At 39.8% G+C, this 20151-nt stretch overlaps 1 protein-coding gene across 1 annotated transcript in view; it reads left to right on the top strand.

Annotated features, from left to right (window-relative positions):
* Nucleotides 1-202: 202 nt before the first annotated feature.
* Nucleotides 203-20151, top strand: part of LOC140395257 (cathepsin K-like) — an 86992-nt gene continuing 67043 nt past the window's right edge. Inside the window, exon 1 of the mRNA XM_072482823.1 lies at nucleotides 203-273. The gene's annotated coding sequence lies outside the window, so the exon portion shown is untranslated. The remainder of the gene's footprint in view (nucleotides 274-20151) is intronic.

Here is a 20151-nt window from a genome sequence, read left to right as displayed (position 1 = left end):
CTTAATTTGGGTTTGCAACAATGTCTTAACACATGGTTTGGGGCACTTGTCTGACAATGTCATTACTGATGATTAACGGGGAATGTGCAACAGAATCTCAGGTCATCTTAGTTCAATGGGGAGAAAAATAAACATCAATGTGTGCCTTAAGGGGGTAGTAGGTAACCAAACTGTGTGAGAAGCCTCTAACCCTTCTATTTTACGGGTATATAAACCCTAACCCTCAGACAGAATAATCTAGAAAGAAGGAGGCTGCATAACCCAGAAATCTCGGTGAGATTACAGTCATTTTCTTTACTCACATTTATTGGGATATGATGATGTCTGTAAATGGTTTCATATCAGAAGATTGTATCACATTTTCCCATTCCAACCTCTGTAATAAATCTCATTTCAATCTCAGACTCATTTCATCTGTGTTAAAAATACTAATTTTACTCTGTGTGTTAAGCCTTCGCAATATTTTACTCTCCGTGTTAGTCTCTTTATTTTACTCTGCGTGTTAGTCTCTTCATTTTACACTGCACATTATTTCCCTTCATTTTACTTTGCGTGATAGTCTCTTTATTTTACCCTGCGTGTTAGTCTCTTCATTTTACTCTGCGTGTTGGTCTCTTTATTTTACCCTGCGTGTTAGTCTCTTCATTTTACTCTGCGTGTTGGTCTCTTTATTTTACCCTGCGTGTTAGTCTCTTTATTTTACCCTGCATGTTAGTCTCTTCATTTTACTCTGCACATTATTTCCCTTCATTTTACTCTGCGTGTTAGTCTCTTCATTTTCCTCTGCGTGTAAGTCTCTTCATTTTGCTCTGCGTGTTAGTCTCTTTATTTTACTCTGCACGTTATTTCCCTTCATTTTCCTCTGCGTGTTAAGTCTCTTCATTTTACCCTGCGTGTTAAGTCTCTTCATTTTACCGTGCGTGTAAAGTCTCTTCATCTTCCTCAACGAGTTAAGTCTCTTCATTTTCCTCTGCGTGTTAAGTCTCTTCATTTTGCTCTGCGTGTTAAGTCTCCTCATTTTACCCTGCGTGTTAAGTCTCTTCATTTTACCGTGCGTGTAAAGTCTCATCTTCCTCAACGTGTTAAGTCTCTTCATTTTCCTCTGCGTGTTAAGTCTCTTCATTTTCCTCTGCGTGTTAAGTCTCTTCATTTTCCTCTGCGTGTTAAGTCTCTTCATTTTACTCTGCATGTTAATTCTCTTCATTTTACCCTGCGTGTTAAGTCTCTTCATTTTACCCTGCGTGTTAAGTCTCTTCATTTTATTCTGCTCTTTATTTCCCTTCATTTTACTCTGCGTGTTAGTCTCTTCATTTTACCCTGCGTGTTAAGTCTCTTCATTTTACTCTGCGTGTTAAGTCTCTTCATTTTACCCTGCGTGTTAAGTTTTTAATTTTATTCTGCACATTATTTCCCTTCATTTTACTCTGCGTGTTAAGTCTCTTCATTTTACCCTGCGTGTTAAGTCTCTTCATTTTCCTCTGCGTGTTCAGTCTCTTCATTTTACCCTGCGTGTTAAGTCTCTTCATCTTCCTCTGCGTGTTAAGTCTCTTCATTTTCCTCTGCGTGTTAAGTCTCTTCATTTTACTCTGCGTGTTCAGTCTCTTCATTTTACCCTGCGTGTTAAGTCTCTTCATTTAACCCTGCATGTGAAGTCTCTTCATCTTCCTCTGCGTGTTAAGTCTCTTCATTTTCCTCTGCGTGTTAAGTCTCTACATTTTACTCTGCGTGTTAAGTCTCTTCATTTTACCCTGCGTGTTAAGTCTCTTCATCTTCCTCTGCGTGTTAAGACTCTTCATTTTCTTCTGCGTGTTAAGTCTCTTCATTTTACCCTGCGTGTTAAGTCTCTTCATTTTCCTCTGCGTGTTAAGTCTCTTCATTTTCCTCTGCGTGTTAAGTCTCTTCATTTTACTCTGCGTGTTCAGTCTCTTCATTTCACCCTGCGTGTTAAGTCTCTTCATTTTACCCTGCGTGATAAGTCTCTTCATTTTCCTCTGCGTGTTAAGTCTCTTCATTTTCCTCTGCATGTTAAGTCTCTTCATTTTACCCTGCGTGTTAAGTCTCTTCATTTTCCTCTGCGTGTTAAGTCTCTTCATTTAACCCTGCATGTTAAGTCTCTTCATCTTTCTCTGTATGTTCAGTCTCTTCATTTTACTCTGCGTGTTCAGTCTCTTCATTTTACAATGCGTGTTAAGTCTCTTCATTTAACCCTGCGTGTTAAGTCTCTTCATCTTCCTCTGCGTGTTAAGTCTCTTCATTTTACTCTGCGTGTTAAGTCTCTTCATTTTACCCTGCGTGTTAAGTCTTTTCATCTTCCTCTGCGTGTTAAGTCTCTTCATTTTCCTCTGCGTGTTAAGTCTCTTCATTTTACCCTGCATGTTAAGTCTCTTCATTTTCCTCTGCGTGTTAAGTCTCTTCATTTTCCTCTGCGTGTTAAGTCTCTTCATTTTACTCTGCGTGTTCAGTCTCTTCATTTTACCCTGCGTGTTAAGTCTCTTCATTTAACCCTGCGTGTTAAGTCTCTTCATTTTCCTCTGCAGGTTAAGTCTCTTCATTTTACCCTACGTGTTAAGTCTCTTCATTTTATTCTGCACATTATTTCCCTTCATTTTACCCTGCGTGTTAAGTCTCTTCATTTTACCCTGCGTGTTAAGTCTCTTCATTTTCCTCTGCGTGTTAAGTCTCTTCATTTTCCTCTGCATGTTAAGTCTCTTCATTTTACCCTGCGTGTTAAGTCTCTTCATTTTATTCTGCACATTATTTCCCTTCATTTTACCCTGCGTGTTAAGTCTCTTCATTTTCCTCTGCATGTTAAGTCTCTTCATTTTACCCTGCGTGTTAAGTCTCTTCATTTTACTCTGCGTGTTAGTCTCTTCATTTTACCCTGCGTGTTAAGTCTCTTCATTTTCCTCTGCGTGTTAAGTCTCTTCATTTTCCTCTGCGTGTTAAATCTATTCATTTTACTCTGCGTGTTAAGTCTCTTCATTTTACCCTGCGTGTTAAGTCTCTTAATTTTATTCTGCACATTATTTCCCTTCATTTTACTCTGCGTGTTCAGTCTCTTCATTTTACCCTGCGTGTTAAGTCTCTTCATTTTCCTCTGCGTGTTAAGTCTCTTCATTTTCCTCTGCGTGTTAAGTCTCTTCATTTTACTCTGCGTGTTCAGTCTCTTCATTTTACCCTGCGTGTTAAGTCTCTTCATTTAACCCTGCGTGTTAAGTCTCTTCATCTTCCTCTGCGTGTTAAGTCTCTTCATTTTACCCTGCGTGTTAAGTCTCTACATTTTACTCTGCGTGTTAAGTCTCTTCATTTTACCCTGCGTGTTAAGTCTCTTCATTTAACGCTGCGTGTTAAGTCTCTTCATCTTCCTCTGCGTGTTAAGTCTCTTCATTTTACCCTGCGTGTTAAGTCTCTACATTTTACTCTGCGTGTTAAGTCTCTTCATTTTCCTCTGCGTGTTAAGTCTCTTCATTTTACTCTGCGTGTTCAGTCTCTTCATTTTACGCTGCGTGTTAAGTCTCTTCATTTTACCCTGTGTGATAAGTCTCTTCATTTTCCTCTGCGTGTTAAGTCTCTTCATTTTCCTCTGCATGTTAAGTCTCTTCATTTTACCCTGCGTGTTAAGTCTCTTCATTTTACCCTGCGTGTTAAGTCTCTTCATTTAACCCTGCGTGTTAAGTCTCTTCATCTTCCTCTGCGTGTTAAGTCTCTTCATTTTACCCTGCGTGTTAAGTCTCTACATTTTACTCTGCGTGTTAAGTCTCTTCATTTTCCTCTGCGTGTTAAGTCTCTTCATTTTACTCTGCGTGTTCAGTCTCTTCATTTTACGCTGCGTGTTAAGTCTCTTCATTTTACCCTGTGTGATAAGTCTCTTCATTTTCCTCTGCGTGTTAAGTCTCTTCATTTTCCTCTGCATGTTAAGTCTCTTCATTTTACCCTGCGTGTTAAGTCTCTTCATTTTACTATGCGTGTTAGTCTCTTCATTTTACCCTGCGTGTTAAGTCTCTTCATTTTCCTCTGCGTGTTAAGACTCTTCATTTTCCTCTGCGTGTTAAGTCTCTTCATTTTACCCTGCGTGTTAAGTCTCTTAATTTTATTCTGCACATTATTTCCCTTCATTTTACTCTGCGTGTTCAGTCTCTTCATTTTACCCTGCGTGTTAAGTCTCTTCATTTTCCAATGCGTGTTAAGTCTCTTCATTTTCCTCTGCGTGTTAAGTCTCTTCATTTTACTCTGCGTGTTAAGTCTCTTCATCTTCCTTTGCGTGTTAAGTCTCTTCATTTTCCTCTGCGTGTTACGTCTCTACATTTTACTCTGCGTGTTCAGTCTCTTCATTTTACCCTGCGTGTTAAGTCTCATCATCTTCCTCTGCGTGTTAAGTCTCTTCATTTTCCTCTGCGTGTTTAGTCTCTTCATTTTACCCTGCGTGTTAAGTCTCTTCATTTTCCTCTGCGTGTTAAGTCTCTTCATTTTCCTCTGCGTGTTAAGTCTCTTCATTTTCCTCTGCGTGTTCAGTCTCTTCATTTTACCCTGCATGTTAAGTCTCTTCATTTTACCCTGCGTGATAAGTCGCTTCATTTTCCTCTGCGTGTTAAATCTCTTCATTTTACCCTGCGTGTTAAGTCTCTTCATTTTCCTCTGCGTGTTCAGTCTCTTCATTTTACCCTGCGTGTTAAGTCTCTTCATTTAACCCTGCGTGTTATGTCTCTTCATCTTCCTCTGCGTGTTAAGTCTCTTCATTTTCCTCTGCGTGTAAAGTCTCTTCATTTTACCCTGCGTTTTCAGTCTCTTCATTTTACCCTGCGTGTTAAGTATCTGCATTTAACCCTGCGTGTTAAGTCTCTTCATCTTCCTCTGCGTGTTAAGTCTCTTCATTTTCCTCTGCGTGTTAAGTCTCTTCATTTTACCCTGCGTGTTAAGTCTCTTCATTTTATTCTGCTCTTTATTTCCCTTCATTTTACTCTGCGTGTTAGTCTCTTCATTTTACCCTGCGTGTTAAGTCTCTTCATTTTACTCTGCGTGTTAAGTCTCTTCATTTTACCCTGCGTGTTAAGTTTTTAATTTTATTCTGCACATTATTTCCCTTCATTTTACTCTGCGTGTTAAGTCTCTTCATTTTACCCTGCGTGTTAAGTCTCTTCATTTTCCTCTGCGTGTTCAGTCTCTTCATTTTACCCTGCGTGTTAAGTCTCTTCATCTTCCTCTGCGTGTTAAGTCTCTTCATTTTCCTCTGCGTGTTAAGTCTCTTCATTTTACTCTGCGTCTTCAGTCTCTTCATTTTACCCTGCGTGTTAAGTCTCTTCATTTAACCCTGCATGTGAAGTCTCTTCATCTTCCTCTGCGTGTTAAGTCTCTTCATTTTCCTCTGCGTGTTAAGTCTCTACATTTTACTCTGCGTGTTAAGTCTCTTCATTTTACCCTGCGTGTTAAGTCTCTTCATCTTCCTCTGCGTGTTAAGACTCTTCATTTTCTTCTGCGTGTTAAGTCTCTTCATTTTACCCTGCGTGTTAAGTCTCTTCATTTTCCTCTGCGTGTTAAGTCTCTTCATTTTCCTCTGCGTGTTAAGTCTCTTCATTTTACTCTGCGTGTTCAGTCTCTTCATTTCACCATGCGTGTTAAGTCTCTTCATTTTACCCTGCGTGATAAGTCTCTTCATTTTCCTCTGCGTGTTAAGTCTCTTCATTTTCCTCTGCATGTTAAGTCTCTTCATTTTACCCTGCGTGTTAAGTCTCTTCATTTTCCTCTGCGTGTTAAGTCTCTTCATTTAACCCTGCATGTTAAGTCTCTTCATCTTTCTCTGTATGTTAAGTCTCTTCATTTTACTCTGCGTGTTCAGTCTCTTCATTTTACCCTGCGTGTTAAGTCTCTTCATTTAACCCTGCGTGTTAAGTCTCTTCATCTTCCTCTGCGTGTTAAGTCTCTTCATTTTACTCTGCGTGTTAAGTCTCTTCATTTTACCCTGCGTGTTAAGTCTTTTCATCTTCCTCTGCGTGTTAAGTCTCTTCATTTTCCTCTGCGTGTTAAGTCTCTTCATTTTACCCTGCATGTTAAGTCTCTTCATTTTCCTCTGCGTGTTAAGTCTCTTCATTTTCCTCTGCGCGTTAAGTCTCTTCATTTTACTCTGCGTGTTCAGTCTCTTCATTTTACCCTGCGTGTTAAGTCTCTTCATTTAACCCTGCGTGTTAAGTCTCTTCATTTTCCTCTGCAGGTTAAGTCTCTTCATTTTACCCTACGTGTTAAGTCTCTTCATTTTATTCTGCACATTACTTCCCTTCATTTTACCCTGCGTGTTAAGTCTCTTCATTTTACCCTGCGTGTTAAGTCTCTTCATTTTCCTCTGCGTGTTAAGTCTCTTCATTTTCCTCTGCATGTTAAGTCTCTTCATTTTACCCTGCGTGTTAAGTCTCTTCATTTTATTCTGCACATTATTTCCCTTCATTTTACCCTGCGTGTTAAGTCTCTTCATTTTCCTCTGCATGTTAAGTCTCTTCATTTTACCCTGCGTGTTAAGTCTCTTCATTTTACTCTGCGTGTTAGTCTCTTCATTTTACCCTGCGTGTTAAGTCTCTTCATTTTCCTCTGCGTGTTAAGTCTCTTCATTTTCCTCTGCGTGTTAAATCTATTCATTTTACTCTGCGTGTTAAGTCTCTTCATTTTACCCTGCGTGTTAAGTCTCTTAATTTTATTCTGCACATTATTTCCCTTCATTTTACTCTGCGTGTTCAGTCTCTTCATTTTACCCTGCGTGTTAAGTCTCTTCATTTTCCTCTGCGTGTTAAGTCTCTTCATTTTCCTCTGCGTGTTAAGTCTCTTCATTTTACTCTGCGTGTTCAGTCTCTTCATTTTACCCTGCGTGTTCAGTCTCTTCATTTAACCCTGCGTGTTAAGTCTCTTCATCTTCCTCTGCGTGTTAAGTCTCTTCATTTTACCCTGCGTGTTAAGTCTCTACATTTTACTCTGCGTGTTAAGTCTCTTCATTTTACCCTGCGTGTTAAGTCTCTTCATTTAACCCTGCGTGTTAAGTCTCTTCATCTTCCTCTGCGTGTTAAGTCTCTTCATTTTACCCTGCGTGTTAAGTCTCTACATTTTACTCTGCGTGTTAAGTCTCTTCATTTTCCTCTGCGTGTTAAGTCTCTTCATTTTACTCTGCGTGTTCAGTCTCTTCATTTTACGCTGCGTGTTAAGTCTCTTCATTTTACCCTGCGTGATAAGTCTCTTCATTTTCCTCTGCGTGTTAAGTCTCTTCATTTTCCTCTGCATGTTAAGTCTCTTCATTTTACCCTGCGTGTTAAGTCTCTTCATTTTACTATGCGTGTTAGTCTCTTCATTTTACCCTGCGTGTTAAGTCTCTTCATTTTCCTCTGCGTGTTAAGACTCTTCATTTTCCTCTGCGTGTTAAGTCTCTTCATTATACTCTGCGTGTTAAGTCTCTTCATTTTACCCTGCGTGTTAAGTCTCTTAATTTTATTCTGCACATTATTTCCCTTCATTTTACTCTGCGTGTTCAGTCTCTTCATTTTACCCTGCGTGTTAAGTCTCTTCATTTTCCAATGCGTGTTAAGTCTCTTCATTTTCCTCTGCGTGTTAAGTCTCTTCATTTTACTCTGCGTGTTACGTCTCTACATTTTACTCTGCGTGTTCAGTCTCTTCATTTTACCCTGCGTGTTAAGTCTCATCATCTTCCTCTGCGTGTTAAGTCTCTTCATTTTCCTCTGCGTGTTAAGTCTCTTCATTTTACCCTGCGTGTTAAGTCTCTTCATTTTCCTCTGCGTGTTAAGTCTCTTCATTTTCCTCTGCGTGTTAAGTCTCTTCATTTTCCTCTGCGTGTTCAGTCTCTTCATTTTACCCTGCATGTTAAGTCTCTTCATTTTACCCTGCGTGATAAGTCGCTTCATTTTCCTCTGCGTGTTAAATCTCTTCATTTTACCCTGCGTGTTAAGTCTCTTCATTTTCCTCTGCGTGTTCAGTCTCTTCATTTTACCCTGCGTGTTAAGTCTCTTCATTTAACCCTGCGTGTTATGTCTCTTCATCTTCCTCTGCGTGTTAAGTCTCTTCATTTTCCTCTGCGTGTAAAGTCTCTTCATTTTACCCTGCGTTTTCAGTCTCTTCATTTTACCCTGCGTGTTAAGTATCTGCATTTAACCCTGCGTGTTAAGTCTCTTCATCTTCCTCTGCGTGTTAAGTCTCTTCATTTTCCTCTGCGTGTTAAGTCTCTTCATTTTCCTCTGCGTGTTAAGTCTCTTCATTTTCCCCTGCGTGTTAAGTCTCTTCATTTTACCCTGCGTGATAAGTCTCTTCATTTTCCTCTACGTGTTCAATCTCTTCATTTTACCCTGCGTGTTAAGTCTCTTCATTTTCCTCTGCGTGTTCAGTCTCTTCATTTTACCCTGCGTGTTAAGTCTCTTCATTTAACCCTGCGTGTTATGTCTCTTCATCTTCCTCTGCGTGTTAAGTCTCTTCATTTTCCTCTGCGTGTAAAGTCTCTTCATTTTACCCTGCGTTTTCAGTCTCTTCATTTTACCCTGCGTGTTAAGTCTCTTCATTTAACCCTGCGTGTTAAGTCTCTTCATCTTCCTCTGCGTGTTAAGTCTCTTCATTTTCCTCTGCGTGTTAAGTCTCTTCATTTTCCTCTGCGTGTTAAGTCTCTTCATTTTACTCTGCGTGTTCAGTCTCTTCATTTTACCCTGCGTGTTAAGTCTCTTCATTTTCCTCTGCGTATTAAGTCTCTTCATTTTCCTCTGCGTGTTAAGTCTCTTCATTTTACCCTGCATGTTAAGTCTCTTCATTTTACCCTGCGTGATAAGTCTCTTCATTTTCCTCTGCGTGTTAAATCTCTTCATTTTACCCTGCGTGATAAGTCTCTTCATTTTCCTCTGCATGTTAAGTCTCTTCATTTTCCCCTGCGTGTTAAGTCTCTTCATTTTACCCTGCGTGATAAGTCTCTTCATTTTCCTCTGCGTGTTAAATCTCTTCATTTTACCCTGCGTGTTAAGTCTCTTCATTTTCCTCTGCGTGTTCAGTCTCTTCATTTTACCCTGCGTGTTAAGTCTCTTCATTTAACCCTGCGTGTTAAGTCTCTTCATTTTCCTCTGAGTGTTAAGTCTCTTCATTTTACTCTGCGTGTTCAGTCTCTTCATTTTACCCTGCGTGTTAAGTCTCTTCATTTAACCCTGCGTGTTAAGTCTCTTCATTTTACTCTGCGTGTTCAGTCTCTTCATTTTACCCTACGTGTTAAGTCTCTTCATTTTATTCTGCACATTATTTCCCTTCATTTTACCCTGCGTGTTAAGTCTCTTCATTTTACCCTGCGTGTTAAGTCTCTTCATTTTCCTCTGCGTGTTAAGTCTCTTCATTTTCCTCTGCATGTTAAGTCTCTTCATTTTACCCTGCGTGTTAAGTCTCTTCATTTTATTCTGCACATTATTTCCCTTCATTTTACCCTGCGTGTTAAGTCTCTTCATTTTCCTCTGCATGTTAAGTCTCTTCATTTTACCCTGCGTGTTAAGTCTCTTCATTTTACTCTGCGTGTTAGTCTCTTCATTTTACCCTGCGTGTTAAGTCTCTTCATTTTATTCTGCACATTATTTCCCTTCATTTTACCCTGCGTGTTAAGTCTCTTCATTTTCCTCTGCATGTTAAGTCTGTTCATTTTACCCTGCGTGTTAAATCTCTTCATTTTACTCTGCGTGTTAGTCTCTTCATTTTACCCTGCGTGTTAAGTCTCTTCATTTTCCTCTGCGTGTTAAGTCTCTTCATTTTCCTCTGCGTGTTAAATCTATTCATTTTACTCTGCGTGTTAAGTCTCTTCATTTTACCCTGCGTGTTAAGTCTCTTAATTTTATTCTGCACATTATTTCCCTTCATTTTACTCTGCGTGTTCAGTCTCTTCATTTTACCCTGCGTGTTAAGTCTCTTCATTTTCCTCTGCGTGTTAAGTCTCTTCATTTTCCTCTGCGTGTTAAGTCTCTTCATTTTACTCTGCGTGTTCAGTCTCTTCATTTTACCCTGCGTGTTAAGTCTCTTCATTTAACCCTGCGTGTTAAGTCTCTTCATCTTCCTCTGCGTGTTAAGTCTCTTCATTTTACCCTGCATGTTAAGTCTCTACATTTTACTCTGCGTGTTAAGTCTCTTCATTTTACCCTGCGTGTTAAGTCTCTTCATCTTCCTCTGCGTGTTAAGTCTCTTCATTTTCCTCTGCATGTTAAGTCTCTTCATTTTACCCTGCGTGTTAAGTCTCTTCATTTTCCTCTGCGTGTTAAGCCTCTTCATTTTCCTCTGCGTGTTAAGTCTCTTCATTTTACCCTGCGTGTTAAGTCTCTACATTTTACTCTGCGTGTTAAGTCTCTTCATTTTACCCTGCACATTATTTCCCTTCATTTTACTCTGCGTGTTCAGTCTCTTCATTTTACCCTGCGTTTTAAGTCTCTTCATTTTCCAATGCGTGTTAAGTCTCTTCATTTTCCTCTGCGTGTTAAGTCTCTTCATTTTACTCTGCGTGTTAAGTCTCTTCATTTTACCGTGCGTGTTAAGTCTCTTCATTTAACCCTGCGTGTTAAGTCTCTTCATCTTCCTTTGCGTGTTAAGTCTCTTCATTTTCCTCTGCGTGTTACGTCTCTACATTTTACTCTGCGTGTTCAGTCTCTTCATTTTACCCTGCGTGTTAAGTCTCATCATCTTCCTCTGCGTGTTAAGTCTCTTCATTTTCCTCTGCGTGTTAAGTCTCTTCATTTTACCCTGCGTGTTAAGTCTCTTCATTTTCCTCTGCGTGTTAAGTCTCTTCATTTTCCTCTGCATGTTAAGTCTCTTCATTTTCCTCTGCGTGTTCAGTCTCTTCATTTTACCCTGCATGTTAAGTCTCTTCATTTTACCCTGCGTGATAAGTCTCTTCATTTTCCTCTGCGTGTTAAATCTCTTCATTTTACCCTGCGTGTTAAGTCTCTTCATTTTCCTCTGCGTGTTCAGTCTCTTCATTTTACCCTGCGTGTTAAGTCTCTTCATTTAACCCTGCGTGTTATGTCTCTTCATCTTCCTCTGCGTGTTAAGTCTCTTCATTTTACCCTGCATGTTAAGTCTCTACATTTTACTCTGCGTGTTAAGTCTCTTCATTTTACCCTGCGTGTTAAGTCTCTTCATCTTCCTCTGCGTGTTAAGTCTCTTCATTTTCCTCTGCATGTTAAGTCTCTTCATTTTACCCTGCGTGTTAAGTCTCTTCATTTTCCTCTGCGTGTTAAGCCTCTTCATTTTCCTCTGCGTGTTAAGTCTCTTCATTTTACCCTGCGTGTTAAGTCTCTACATTTTACTCTGCGTGTTAAGTCTCTTCATTTTACCCTGCACATTATTTCCCTTCATTTTACTCTGCGTGTTCAGTCTCTTCATTTTACCCTGCGTGTTAAGTCTCTTCATTTTCCAATGCGTGTTAAGTCTCTTCATTTTCCTCTGCGTGTTAAGTCTCTTCATTTTACTCTGCGTGTTAAGTCTCTTCATTTTACCCTGCGTGTTAAGTCTCTTCATTTAACCCTGCGTGTTAAGTCTCTTCATCTTCCTTTGCGTGTTAAGTCTCTTCATTTTCCTCTGCGTGTTACGTCTCTACATTTTACTCTGCGTGTTCAGTCTCTTCATTTTACCCTGCGTGTTAAGTCTCATCATCTTCCTCTGCGTGTTAAGTCTCTTCATTTTCCTCTGCGTGTTAAGTCTCTTCATTTTACCCTGCGTGTTAAGTCTCTTCATTTTCCTCTGCGTGTTAAGTCTCTTCATTTTCCTCTGCATGTTAAGTCTCTTCATTTTCCTCTGAGTGTTCAGTCTCTTCATTTTACCCTGCATGTTAAGTCTCTTCATTTTACCCTGCGTGATAAGTCTCTTCATTTTCCTCTGCGTGTTAAATCTCTTCATTTTACCCTGCGTGTTAAGTCTCTTCATTTTCCTCTGCGTGTTCAGTCTCTTCATTTTACCCTGCGTGTTAAGTCTCTTCATTTAACCCTGCGTGTTATGTCTCTTCATCTTCCTCTGCGTGTTAAGTCTCTTCATTTTCCTCTGCGTGTAAAGTCTCTTCATTTTACCCTGCGTTTTCAGTCTCTTCATTTTACCCTGTGTGTTAAGTCTCTTCATTTAACCCTGCGTGTTAAGTCTCTTCATCTTCCTCTGCGTGTTAAGTCTCTTCATTTTCCTCTGCGTGTTAAGTCTCTTCATTTTCCTCTGCGTGTTAAGTCTCTTCATTTTACTCTGCGTGTTAAGTCTCTTCATTTTCCCCTGCGTGTTAAGTCTCTTCATTTTGCCCTGCGTGATAAGTCTCTTCATTTTCCTGTGCGTGTTCAATCTCTTCATTTTACCCTGCGTGTTAAGTCTCTTCATTTTCCTCTGCGTGTTCAGTCTCTTCATTTTACCCTGCGTGTTAAGTCTCTTCATTTAACCCTGCGTGTTATGTCTCTTCATCTTCCTCTGCGTGTTAAGTCTCTTCATTTTCCTCTGCGTGTAAAGTCTCTTCATTTTACCCTGCGTTTTCAGTCTCTTCATTTTACCCTGCGTGTTAAGTCTCTTCATTTAACCCTGCGTGTTAAGTCTCTTCATCTTCCTCTGCGTGTTAAGTCTCTTCATTTTCCACTGCGTGTTAAGTCTCTTCATTTTCCTCTGCGTGTTAAGTCTCTTCATTTTACTCTGCGTGTTCAGTCTCTTCATTTTACCCTGCGTGTTAAGTCTCTTCATTTTCCTCTGCGTATTAAGTCTCTTCATTTTCCTCTGCGTGTTAAGTCTCTTCATTTTACCCTGCGTGATAAGTCTCTTCATTTTCCTCTGCGTGTTAAATCTCTTCATTTTACCCTGCGTGATAAGTCTCTTCATTTTCCTCTGCATGTTAAGTCTCTTCATTTTCCCCTGCGTGTTAAGTCTCTTCATTTTACCCTGCGTGATAAGTCTCTTCATTTTCCTCTGCGTGTTAAATCTCTTCATTTTACCCTGCGTGTTAAGTCTTTTCATTTTCCTCTGCGTGTTCAGTCTCTTCATTTTACCCTGCGTGTTAAGTCTCTTCATTGAACCCTGCGTGTTAAGTCTCTTCATTTTCCTCTGCGTGTTAAGTCTCTTCATTTTACTCTGCGTGTTCAGTCTCTTCATTTTACCCTGCGTGTTAAGTCTCTTCATTTAACCCTGCGTGTTAAGTCTCTTCATTTTCCTCTGCAGGTTAAGTCTCTTCATTTTACCCTACGTGTTAAGTCTCTTCATTTTATTCTGCACATTATTTCCCTTCATTTTACCCTGCGTGTTAAGTCTCTTCATTTTACCCTGCGTGTTAAGTCTCTTCATTTTCCTCTGCGTGTTAAGTCTCTTCATTTTCCTCTGCATGTTAAGTCTCTTCATTTTACCCTGCATGTTAAGTCTCTTCATTTTATTCTGCACATTATTTCCCTTCATTTTACCCTGCGTGTTAAGTCTCTTCATTTTCCTCTGCATGTTACGTCTCTTCATTTTACCCTGCGTGTTAAGTCTCTTCATTTTACTCTGCGTGTTAGTCTCTTCATTTTACCCTGCGTGTTAAGTCTCTTCATTTTATTCTGCACATTATTTCCCGTCATTTTACCCTGCGTGTTAAGTCTCTTCATTTTCCTCTGCATGTTAAGTCTCTTCATTTTACCCTGCGTGTTAAGTCTCTTCATTTTACTCTGCGTGTTAGTCTCTTCATTTTACCCTGCGTGTTAAGTCTCTTCATTTTCCTCTGCGTGTTAAGTCTCTTCATTTTCCTCTGCGTGTTAAATCTATTCATTTTACTCTGCGTGTTAAGTCTCTTCATTTTACCCTGCGTGTTAAGTCTCTTAATTTTATTCTGCACATTATTTCCCTTCATTTTACTCTGCGTGTTCAGTCTCTTCATTTTACCCTGCGTGTTAAGTCTCTTCATTTTCCTCTGCGTATTAAGTCTCTTCATTTTCCTCTGCGTGTTAAGTCTCTTCATTTTACTCTGCGTGTTCAGTCTCTTCATTTTACCCTGCGTGTTAAGTCTCTTCATTTAACCCTGCGTGTTAAGTCTCTTCATCTTCCTCTGCGTGTTAAGTCTCTTCATTTTACCCTGCGTGTTAAGTCTCTACATTTTACTCTGCGTGTTAAGTCTCTTCATTTTACCCTGCGTGTTAAGTCTCTTCATCTTCCTCTGCGTGTTAAGTCTCTTCATTTTCCTCTGCATGTTAAGTCTCTTCATTTTACCCTGCGTGTTAAGTCTCTTCATTTTCCTCTGCGTGTTAAGCCTCTTCATTTTCCTCTGCGTGTTATGTCTCTTCATTTTACTCTGCGTGTTCAGTCTCTTCATTTTACCCTGCGTGTTAAGTCTCTTCATTTAACCCTGCGTGTTAAATCTCTTCATCTTCCTCTGCGTGTTAAGTCTCTTCATTTTACCCTGCGTGTTAAGTCTCGACATTTTACTCTGCGTGTTAAGTCTCTTCATTTTACCCTGCGTGTTAAGTCTCTTCATCTTCCTCTGCGTGTTAAGTCTCTTCATTTTCCTCTGCGTGTTAAGTCTCTTCATTTTACCCTGCGTGTTAAGTCTCTTCATTTTCCTCTGCGTGTTAAGTCTCTTCATTTTCCTCGGCATGTTAAGTCTCTTCATTTTACTCTGCGTGTTCAGTCTCTTCATTTTACGCTGCGTGATAAGTCTCTTCATTTTCCTCTGCGTGTTAAGTCTCTTCATTTTCCTCTGCATGTTAAGTCTCTTCATTTTACCCTGCGTGTTAAGTCTCTTCATTTTACTCTGCGTGTTAGTCTCTTCATTTTACCCTGCGTGTTAAGTCTCTTCATTTTCCTCTGCGTGTTAAGACTCTTCATTTTCCTCTGCGTGTTAAGTCTCTTCATTTTACTCTGCGTGTTCAGTCTCTTCATTTTACCCTGCGTGTTAAGTCTCTTAATTTTATTCTGCACATTATTTCCCTTCATTTTACTCTGCGTGTTCAGTCTCTTCATTTTACCCTGCGTGTTAAGTCTCTTCATTTTCCTCTGCGTGTTAAGTCTCTTCATTTTCCTCTGCGTGTTAAGTCTCTTCATTTTACTCTGCGTGTTAAGTCTCTTCATTTTACCTTGCGTGTTAAGTCTCTTCATTTAACCCTGCGTGTTAAGTCTCTTCATCTTCCTTTGCGTGTTAAGTCTCTTCATTTTCCTCTGCGTGTTAAGTCTCTACATTTTACTCTGCGTGTTAAGTCTCTTCATTTTACCCTGCGTGTTAAGTCTCATCATCTTCCTCTGCGTGTTAAGTCTCTTCATTTTCCTCTGCGTGTTAAGTCTCTTCATTTTCCCCTGCGTGTTAAGTCTCTTCATTTTACCCTGCGTGATAAGTCTCTTCATTTTCCTCTGCGTGTTAAATCTCTTCATTTTACCCTGAGTGTTAAGTCTCTTCATTTTCCTCTGCGTGTTCAGTCTCTTCATTTTACCCTGCGTGTTAAGTCTCTTCATTTAACCCTGCGTGTTAAGTCTCTTCATTTTCCTCTGCGTGTTAAGTCTCTTCATTTTACTCTGCGTGTTCAGTCTCTTCATTTTACCCTGCGTGTTAAGTCTCTTCATTTAACCCTGCGTGTTAAGTCTCTTCATTTTACTCTGCGTGTTCAGTCTCTTCATTTTACCCTACGTGTTAAGTCTCTTCATTTTATTCTGCACATTATTTCCCTTCATTTTACCCTGCGTGTTAAGTCTCTTCATTTTACCCTGCGTGTTAAGTCTCTTCATTTTCCTCTGCGTGTTAAGTCTCTTCATTTTCCTCTGCATGTTAAGTCTCTTCATTTTACCCTGCGTGTTAAGTCTCTTCATTTTATTCTGCACATTATTTCCCTTCATTTTACCCTGCGTGTTAAGTCTCTTCATTTTCCTCTGCATGTTAAGTCTCTTCATTTTACCCTGCGTGTTAAGTCTCTTCATTTTACTCTGCGTGTTAGTCTCTTCATTTTACCCTGCGTGTTAAGTCTCTTCATTTTATTCTGCACATTATTTCCCTTCATTTTACCCTGCGTGTTAAGTCTCTTCATTTTCCTCTGCATGTTAAGTCTGTTCATTTTACCCTGCGTGTTAAATCTCTTCATTTTACTCTGCGTGTTAGTCTCTTCATTTTACCCTGCGTGTTAAGTCTCTTCATTTTCCTCTGCGTGTTAAGTCTCTTCATTTTCCTCTGCGTGTTAAATCTATTCATTTTACTCTGCGTGTTAAGTCTCTTCATTTTACCCTGCGTGTTAAGTCTCTTAATTTTATTCTGCACATTATTTCCCTTCATTTTACTCTGCGTGTTCAGTCTCTTCATTTTACCCTGCGTGTTAAGTCTCTTCATTTTCCTCTGCGTGTTAAGTCTCTTCATTTTCCTCTGCGTGTTAAGTCTCTTCATTTTACTCTGCGTGTTCAGTCTCTTCATTTTACCCTGCGTGTTAAGTCTCTTCATTTAACCCTGCGTGTTAAGTCTCTTCATCTTCCTCTGCGTGTTAAGTCTCTTCATTTTACCCTGCATGTTAAGTCTCTACATTTTACTCTGCGTGTTAAGTCTCTTCATTTTACCCTGCGTGTTAAGTCTCTTCATCTTCCTCTGCGTGTTAAGTCTCTTCATTTTCCTCTGCATGTTAAGTCTCTTCATTTTACCCTGCGTGTTAAGTCTCTTCATTTTCCTCTGCGTGTTAAGCCTCTTCATTTTCCTCTGCGTGTTAAGTCTCTTCATTTTACCCTGCGTGTTAAGTCTCTACATTTTACTCTGCGTGTTAAGTCTCTTCATTTTACCCTGCACATTATTTCCCTTCATTTTACTCTGCGTGTTCAGTCTCTTCATTTTACCCTGCGTGTTAAGTCTCTTCATTTTCCAATGCGTGTTAAGTCTCTTCATTTTCCTCTGCGTGTTAAGTCTCTTCATTTTACTCTGCGTGTTAAGTCTCTTCATTTTACCCTGCGTGTTAAGTCTCTTCATTTAACCCTGCGTGTTAAGTCTCTTCATCTTCCTTTGCGTGTTAAGTCTCTTCATTTTCCTCTGCGTGTTACGTCTCTACATTTTACTCTGCGTGTTCAGTCTCTTCATTTTACCCTGCGTGTTAAGTCTCATCATCTTCCTCTGCGTGTTAAGTCTCTTCATTTTCCTCTGCGTGTTAAGTCTCTTCATTTTACCCTGCGTGTTAAGTCTCTTCATTTTCCTCTGCGTGTTAAGTCTCTTCATTTTCCTCTGCATGTTAAGTCTCTTCATTTTCCTCTGCGTGTTCAGTCTCTTCATTTTACCCTGCATGTTAAGTCTCTTCATTTTACCCTGCGTGATAAGTCTCTTCATTTTCCTCTGCGTGTTAAATCTCTTCATTTTACCCTGCGTGTTAAGTCTCTTCATTTTCCTCTGCGTGTTCAGTCTCTTCATTTTACCCTGCGTGTTAAGTCTCTTCATTTAACCCTGCGTGTTATGTCTCTTCATCTTCCTCTGCGTGTTAAGTCTCTTCATTTTCCTCTGCGTGTAAAGTCTCTTCATTTTACCCTGCGTTTTCAGTCTCTTCATTTTACCCTGCATGTTAAGTCTCTTCATTTAACCCTGCGTGTTAAGTCTCTTCATCTTCCTCTGCGTGTTAAGTCTCTTCATTTTCCTCTGCGTGTTAAGTCTCTTCATTTTCCTCTGCGTGTTAAGTCTCTTCATTTTACTCTGCGTGTTAAGTCTCTTCATTTTCCCCTGCGTGTTAAGTCTCTTCATTTTACCCTGCGTGATAAGTCTCTTCATTTTCCTCTGCGTGTTCAATCTCTTCATTTTACCCTGCGTGTTAAGTCTCTTCATTTTCCTCTGCGTGTTCAGTCTCTTCATTTTACCCGGCGTGTTAAGTCTCTTCATTTAACCCTGCGTGTTATGTCTCTTCATCTTCCTCTGCGTGTTAAGTCTCTTCATTTTCCTCTGCGTGTAAAGTCTCTTCATTTTACCCTGCGTTTTCAGTCTCTTCATTTTACCCTGCGTGTTAAGTCTCTTCATTTAACCCTGCGTGTTAAGTCTCTTCATCTTCCTCTGCGTGTTAAGTCTCTTCATTTTCCTCTGCGTGTTAAGTCTCTTCATTTTCCTCTGCGTGTTAAGTCTCTTCATTTTACTCTGCGTGTTCAGTCTCTTCATTTTACCCTGCGTGTTAAGTCTCTTCATTTTCCTCTGCGTATTAAGTCTCTTCATTTTCCTCTGCGTGTTAAGTCTCTTCATTTTACCCTGCGTGATAAGTCTCTTCATTTTCCTCTGCGTGTTAAATCTCTTCATTTTACCCTGCGTGATAAGTCTCTTCATTTTCCTCTGCATGTTAAGTCTCTTCATTTTCCCCTGCGTGTTAAGTCTCTTCATTTTACCCTGCGTGATAAGTCTCTTCATTTTCCTCTGCGTGTTAAATCTCTTCATTTTACCCTGCGTGTTAAGTCTCTTCATTTTCCTCTGCGTGTTCAGTCTCTTCATTTTACCCTGCGTGTTAAGTCTCTTCATTGAACCCTGCGTGTTAAGTCTCTTCATTTTCCTCTGCGTGTTAAGTCTCTTCATTTTACTCTGCGTGTTCAGTCTCTTCATTTTACCCTGCGTGTTAAGTCTCTTCATTTAACCCTGCGTGTTAAGTCTCTTCATTTTCCTCTGCAGGTTAAGTCTCTTCATTTTACCCTACGTGTTAAGTCTCTTCATTTTATTCTGCACATTATTTCCCTTCATTTTACCCTGCGTGTTAAGTCTCTTCATTTTACCCTGCGTGTTAAGTCTCTTCATTTTCCTCTGCGTGTTAAGTCTCTTCATTTTCCTCTGCATGTTAAGTCTCTTCATTTTACCCTGCATGTTAAGTCTCTTCATTTTATTCTGCACATTATTTCCCTTCATTTTACCCTGCGTGTTAAGTCTCTTCATTTTCCTCTGCATGTTACGTCTCTTCATTTTACCCTGCGTGTTAAGTCTCTTCATTTTACTCTGCGTGTTAGTCTCTTCATTTTACCCTGCGTGTTAAGTCTCTTCATTTTATTCTGCACATTATTTCCCTTCATTTTACCCTGCGTGTTAAGTCTCTTCATTTTCCTCTGCATGTTAAGTCTCTTCATTTTACCCTGCGTGTTAAGTCTCTTCATTTTACTCTGCGTGTTAGTCTCTTCATTTTACCCTGCGTGTTAAGTCTCTTCATTTTCCTCTGCGTGTTAAGTCTCTTCATTTTCCTCTGCGTGTTAAATCTATTCATTTTACTCTGCGTGTTAAGTCTCTTCATTTTACCCTGCGTGTTAAGTCTCTTAATTTTATTCTGCACATTATTTCCCTTCATTTTACTCTGCGTGTTCAGTCTCTTCATTTTACCCTGCGTGTTAAGTCTCTTCATTTTCCTCTGCGTATTAAGTCTCTTCATTTTCCTCTGCGTGTTAAGTCTCTTCATTTTACTCTGCGTGTTCAGTCTCTTCATTTTACCCTGCGTGTTAAGTCTCTTCATTTAACCCTGCGTGTTAAGTCTCTTCATCTTCCTCTGCGTGTTAAGTCTCTTCATTTTACCCTGCGTGTTAAGTCTCTACATTTTACTCTGCGTGTTAAGTCTCTTCATTTTACCCTGCGTGTTAAGTCTCTTCATCTTCCTCTGCGTGTTAAGTCTCTTCATTTTCCTCTGCATGTTAAGTCTCTTCATTTTACCCTGCGTGTTAAGTCTCTTCATTTTCCTCTGCGTGTTAAGCCTCTTCATTTTCCTCTGCGTGTTATGTCTCTTCATTTTACTCTGCGTGTTCAGTCTCTTCATTTTACCCTGCGTGTTAAGTCTCTTCATTTAACCCTGCGTGTTAAATCTCTTCATCTTCCTCTGCGTGTTAAGTCTCTTCATTTTACCCTGCGTGTTAAGTCTCTACATTTTACTCTGCGTGTTAAGTGTCTTCATTTTACCCTGCGTGTTAAGTCTCTTCATCTTCCTCTGCGTGTTAAGTCTCTTCATTTTCCTCTGCGTGTTAAGTCTCTTCATTTTACCCTGCGTGTTAAGTCTCTTCATTTTCCTCTGCGTGTTAAGTCTCTTCATTTTCCTCGGCATGTTAAGTCTCTTCATTTTACTCTGCGTGTTCAGTCTCTTCATTTTACGCTGCGTGATAAGTCTCTTCATTTTCCTCTGCGTGTTAAGTCTCTTCATTTTCCTCTGCATGTTAAGTCTCTTCATTTTACCCTGCGTGTTAAGTCTCTTCATTTTACTCTGCGTGTTCAGTCTCTTCATTTTACCCTGC

Source organism: Scyliorhinus torazame, chromosome 18 (genome assembly GCF_047496885.1).
Source record: "Scyliorhinus torazame isolate Kashiwa2021f chromosome 18, sScyTor2.1, whole genome shotgun sequence".
Taxonomy (NCBI): domain Eukaryota; kingdom Metazoa; phylum Chordata; class Chondrichthyes; order Carcharhiniformes; family Scyliorhinidae; genus Scyliorhinus; species Scyliorhinus torazame.
Note: the sequence above shows the minus strand (reverse complement) of the source record. Positions and strands in the feature narration are given on the sequence as shown.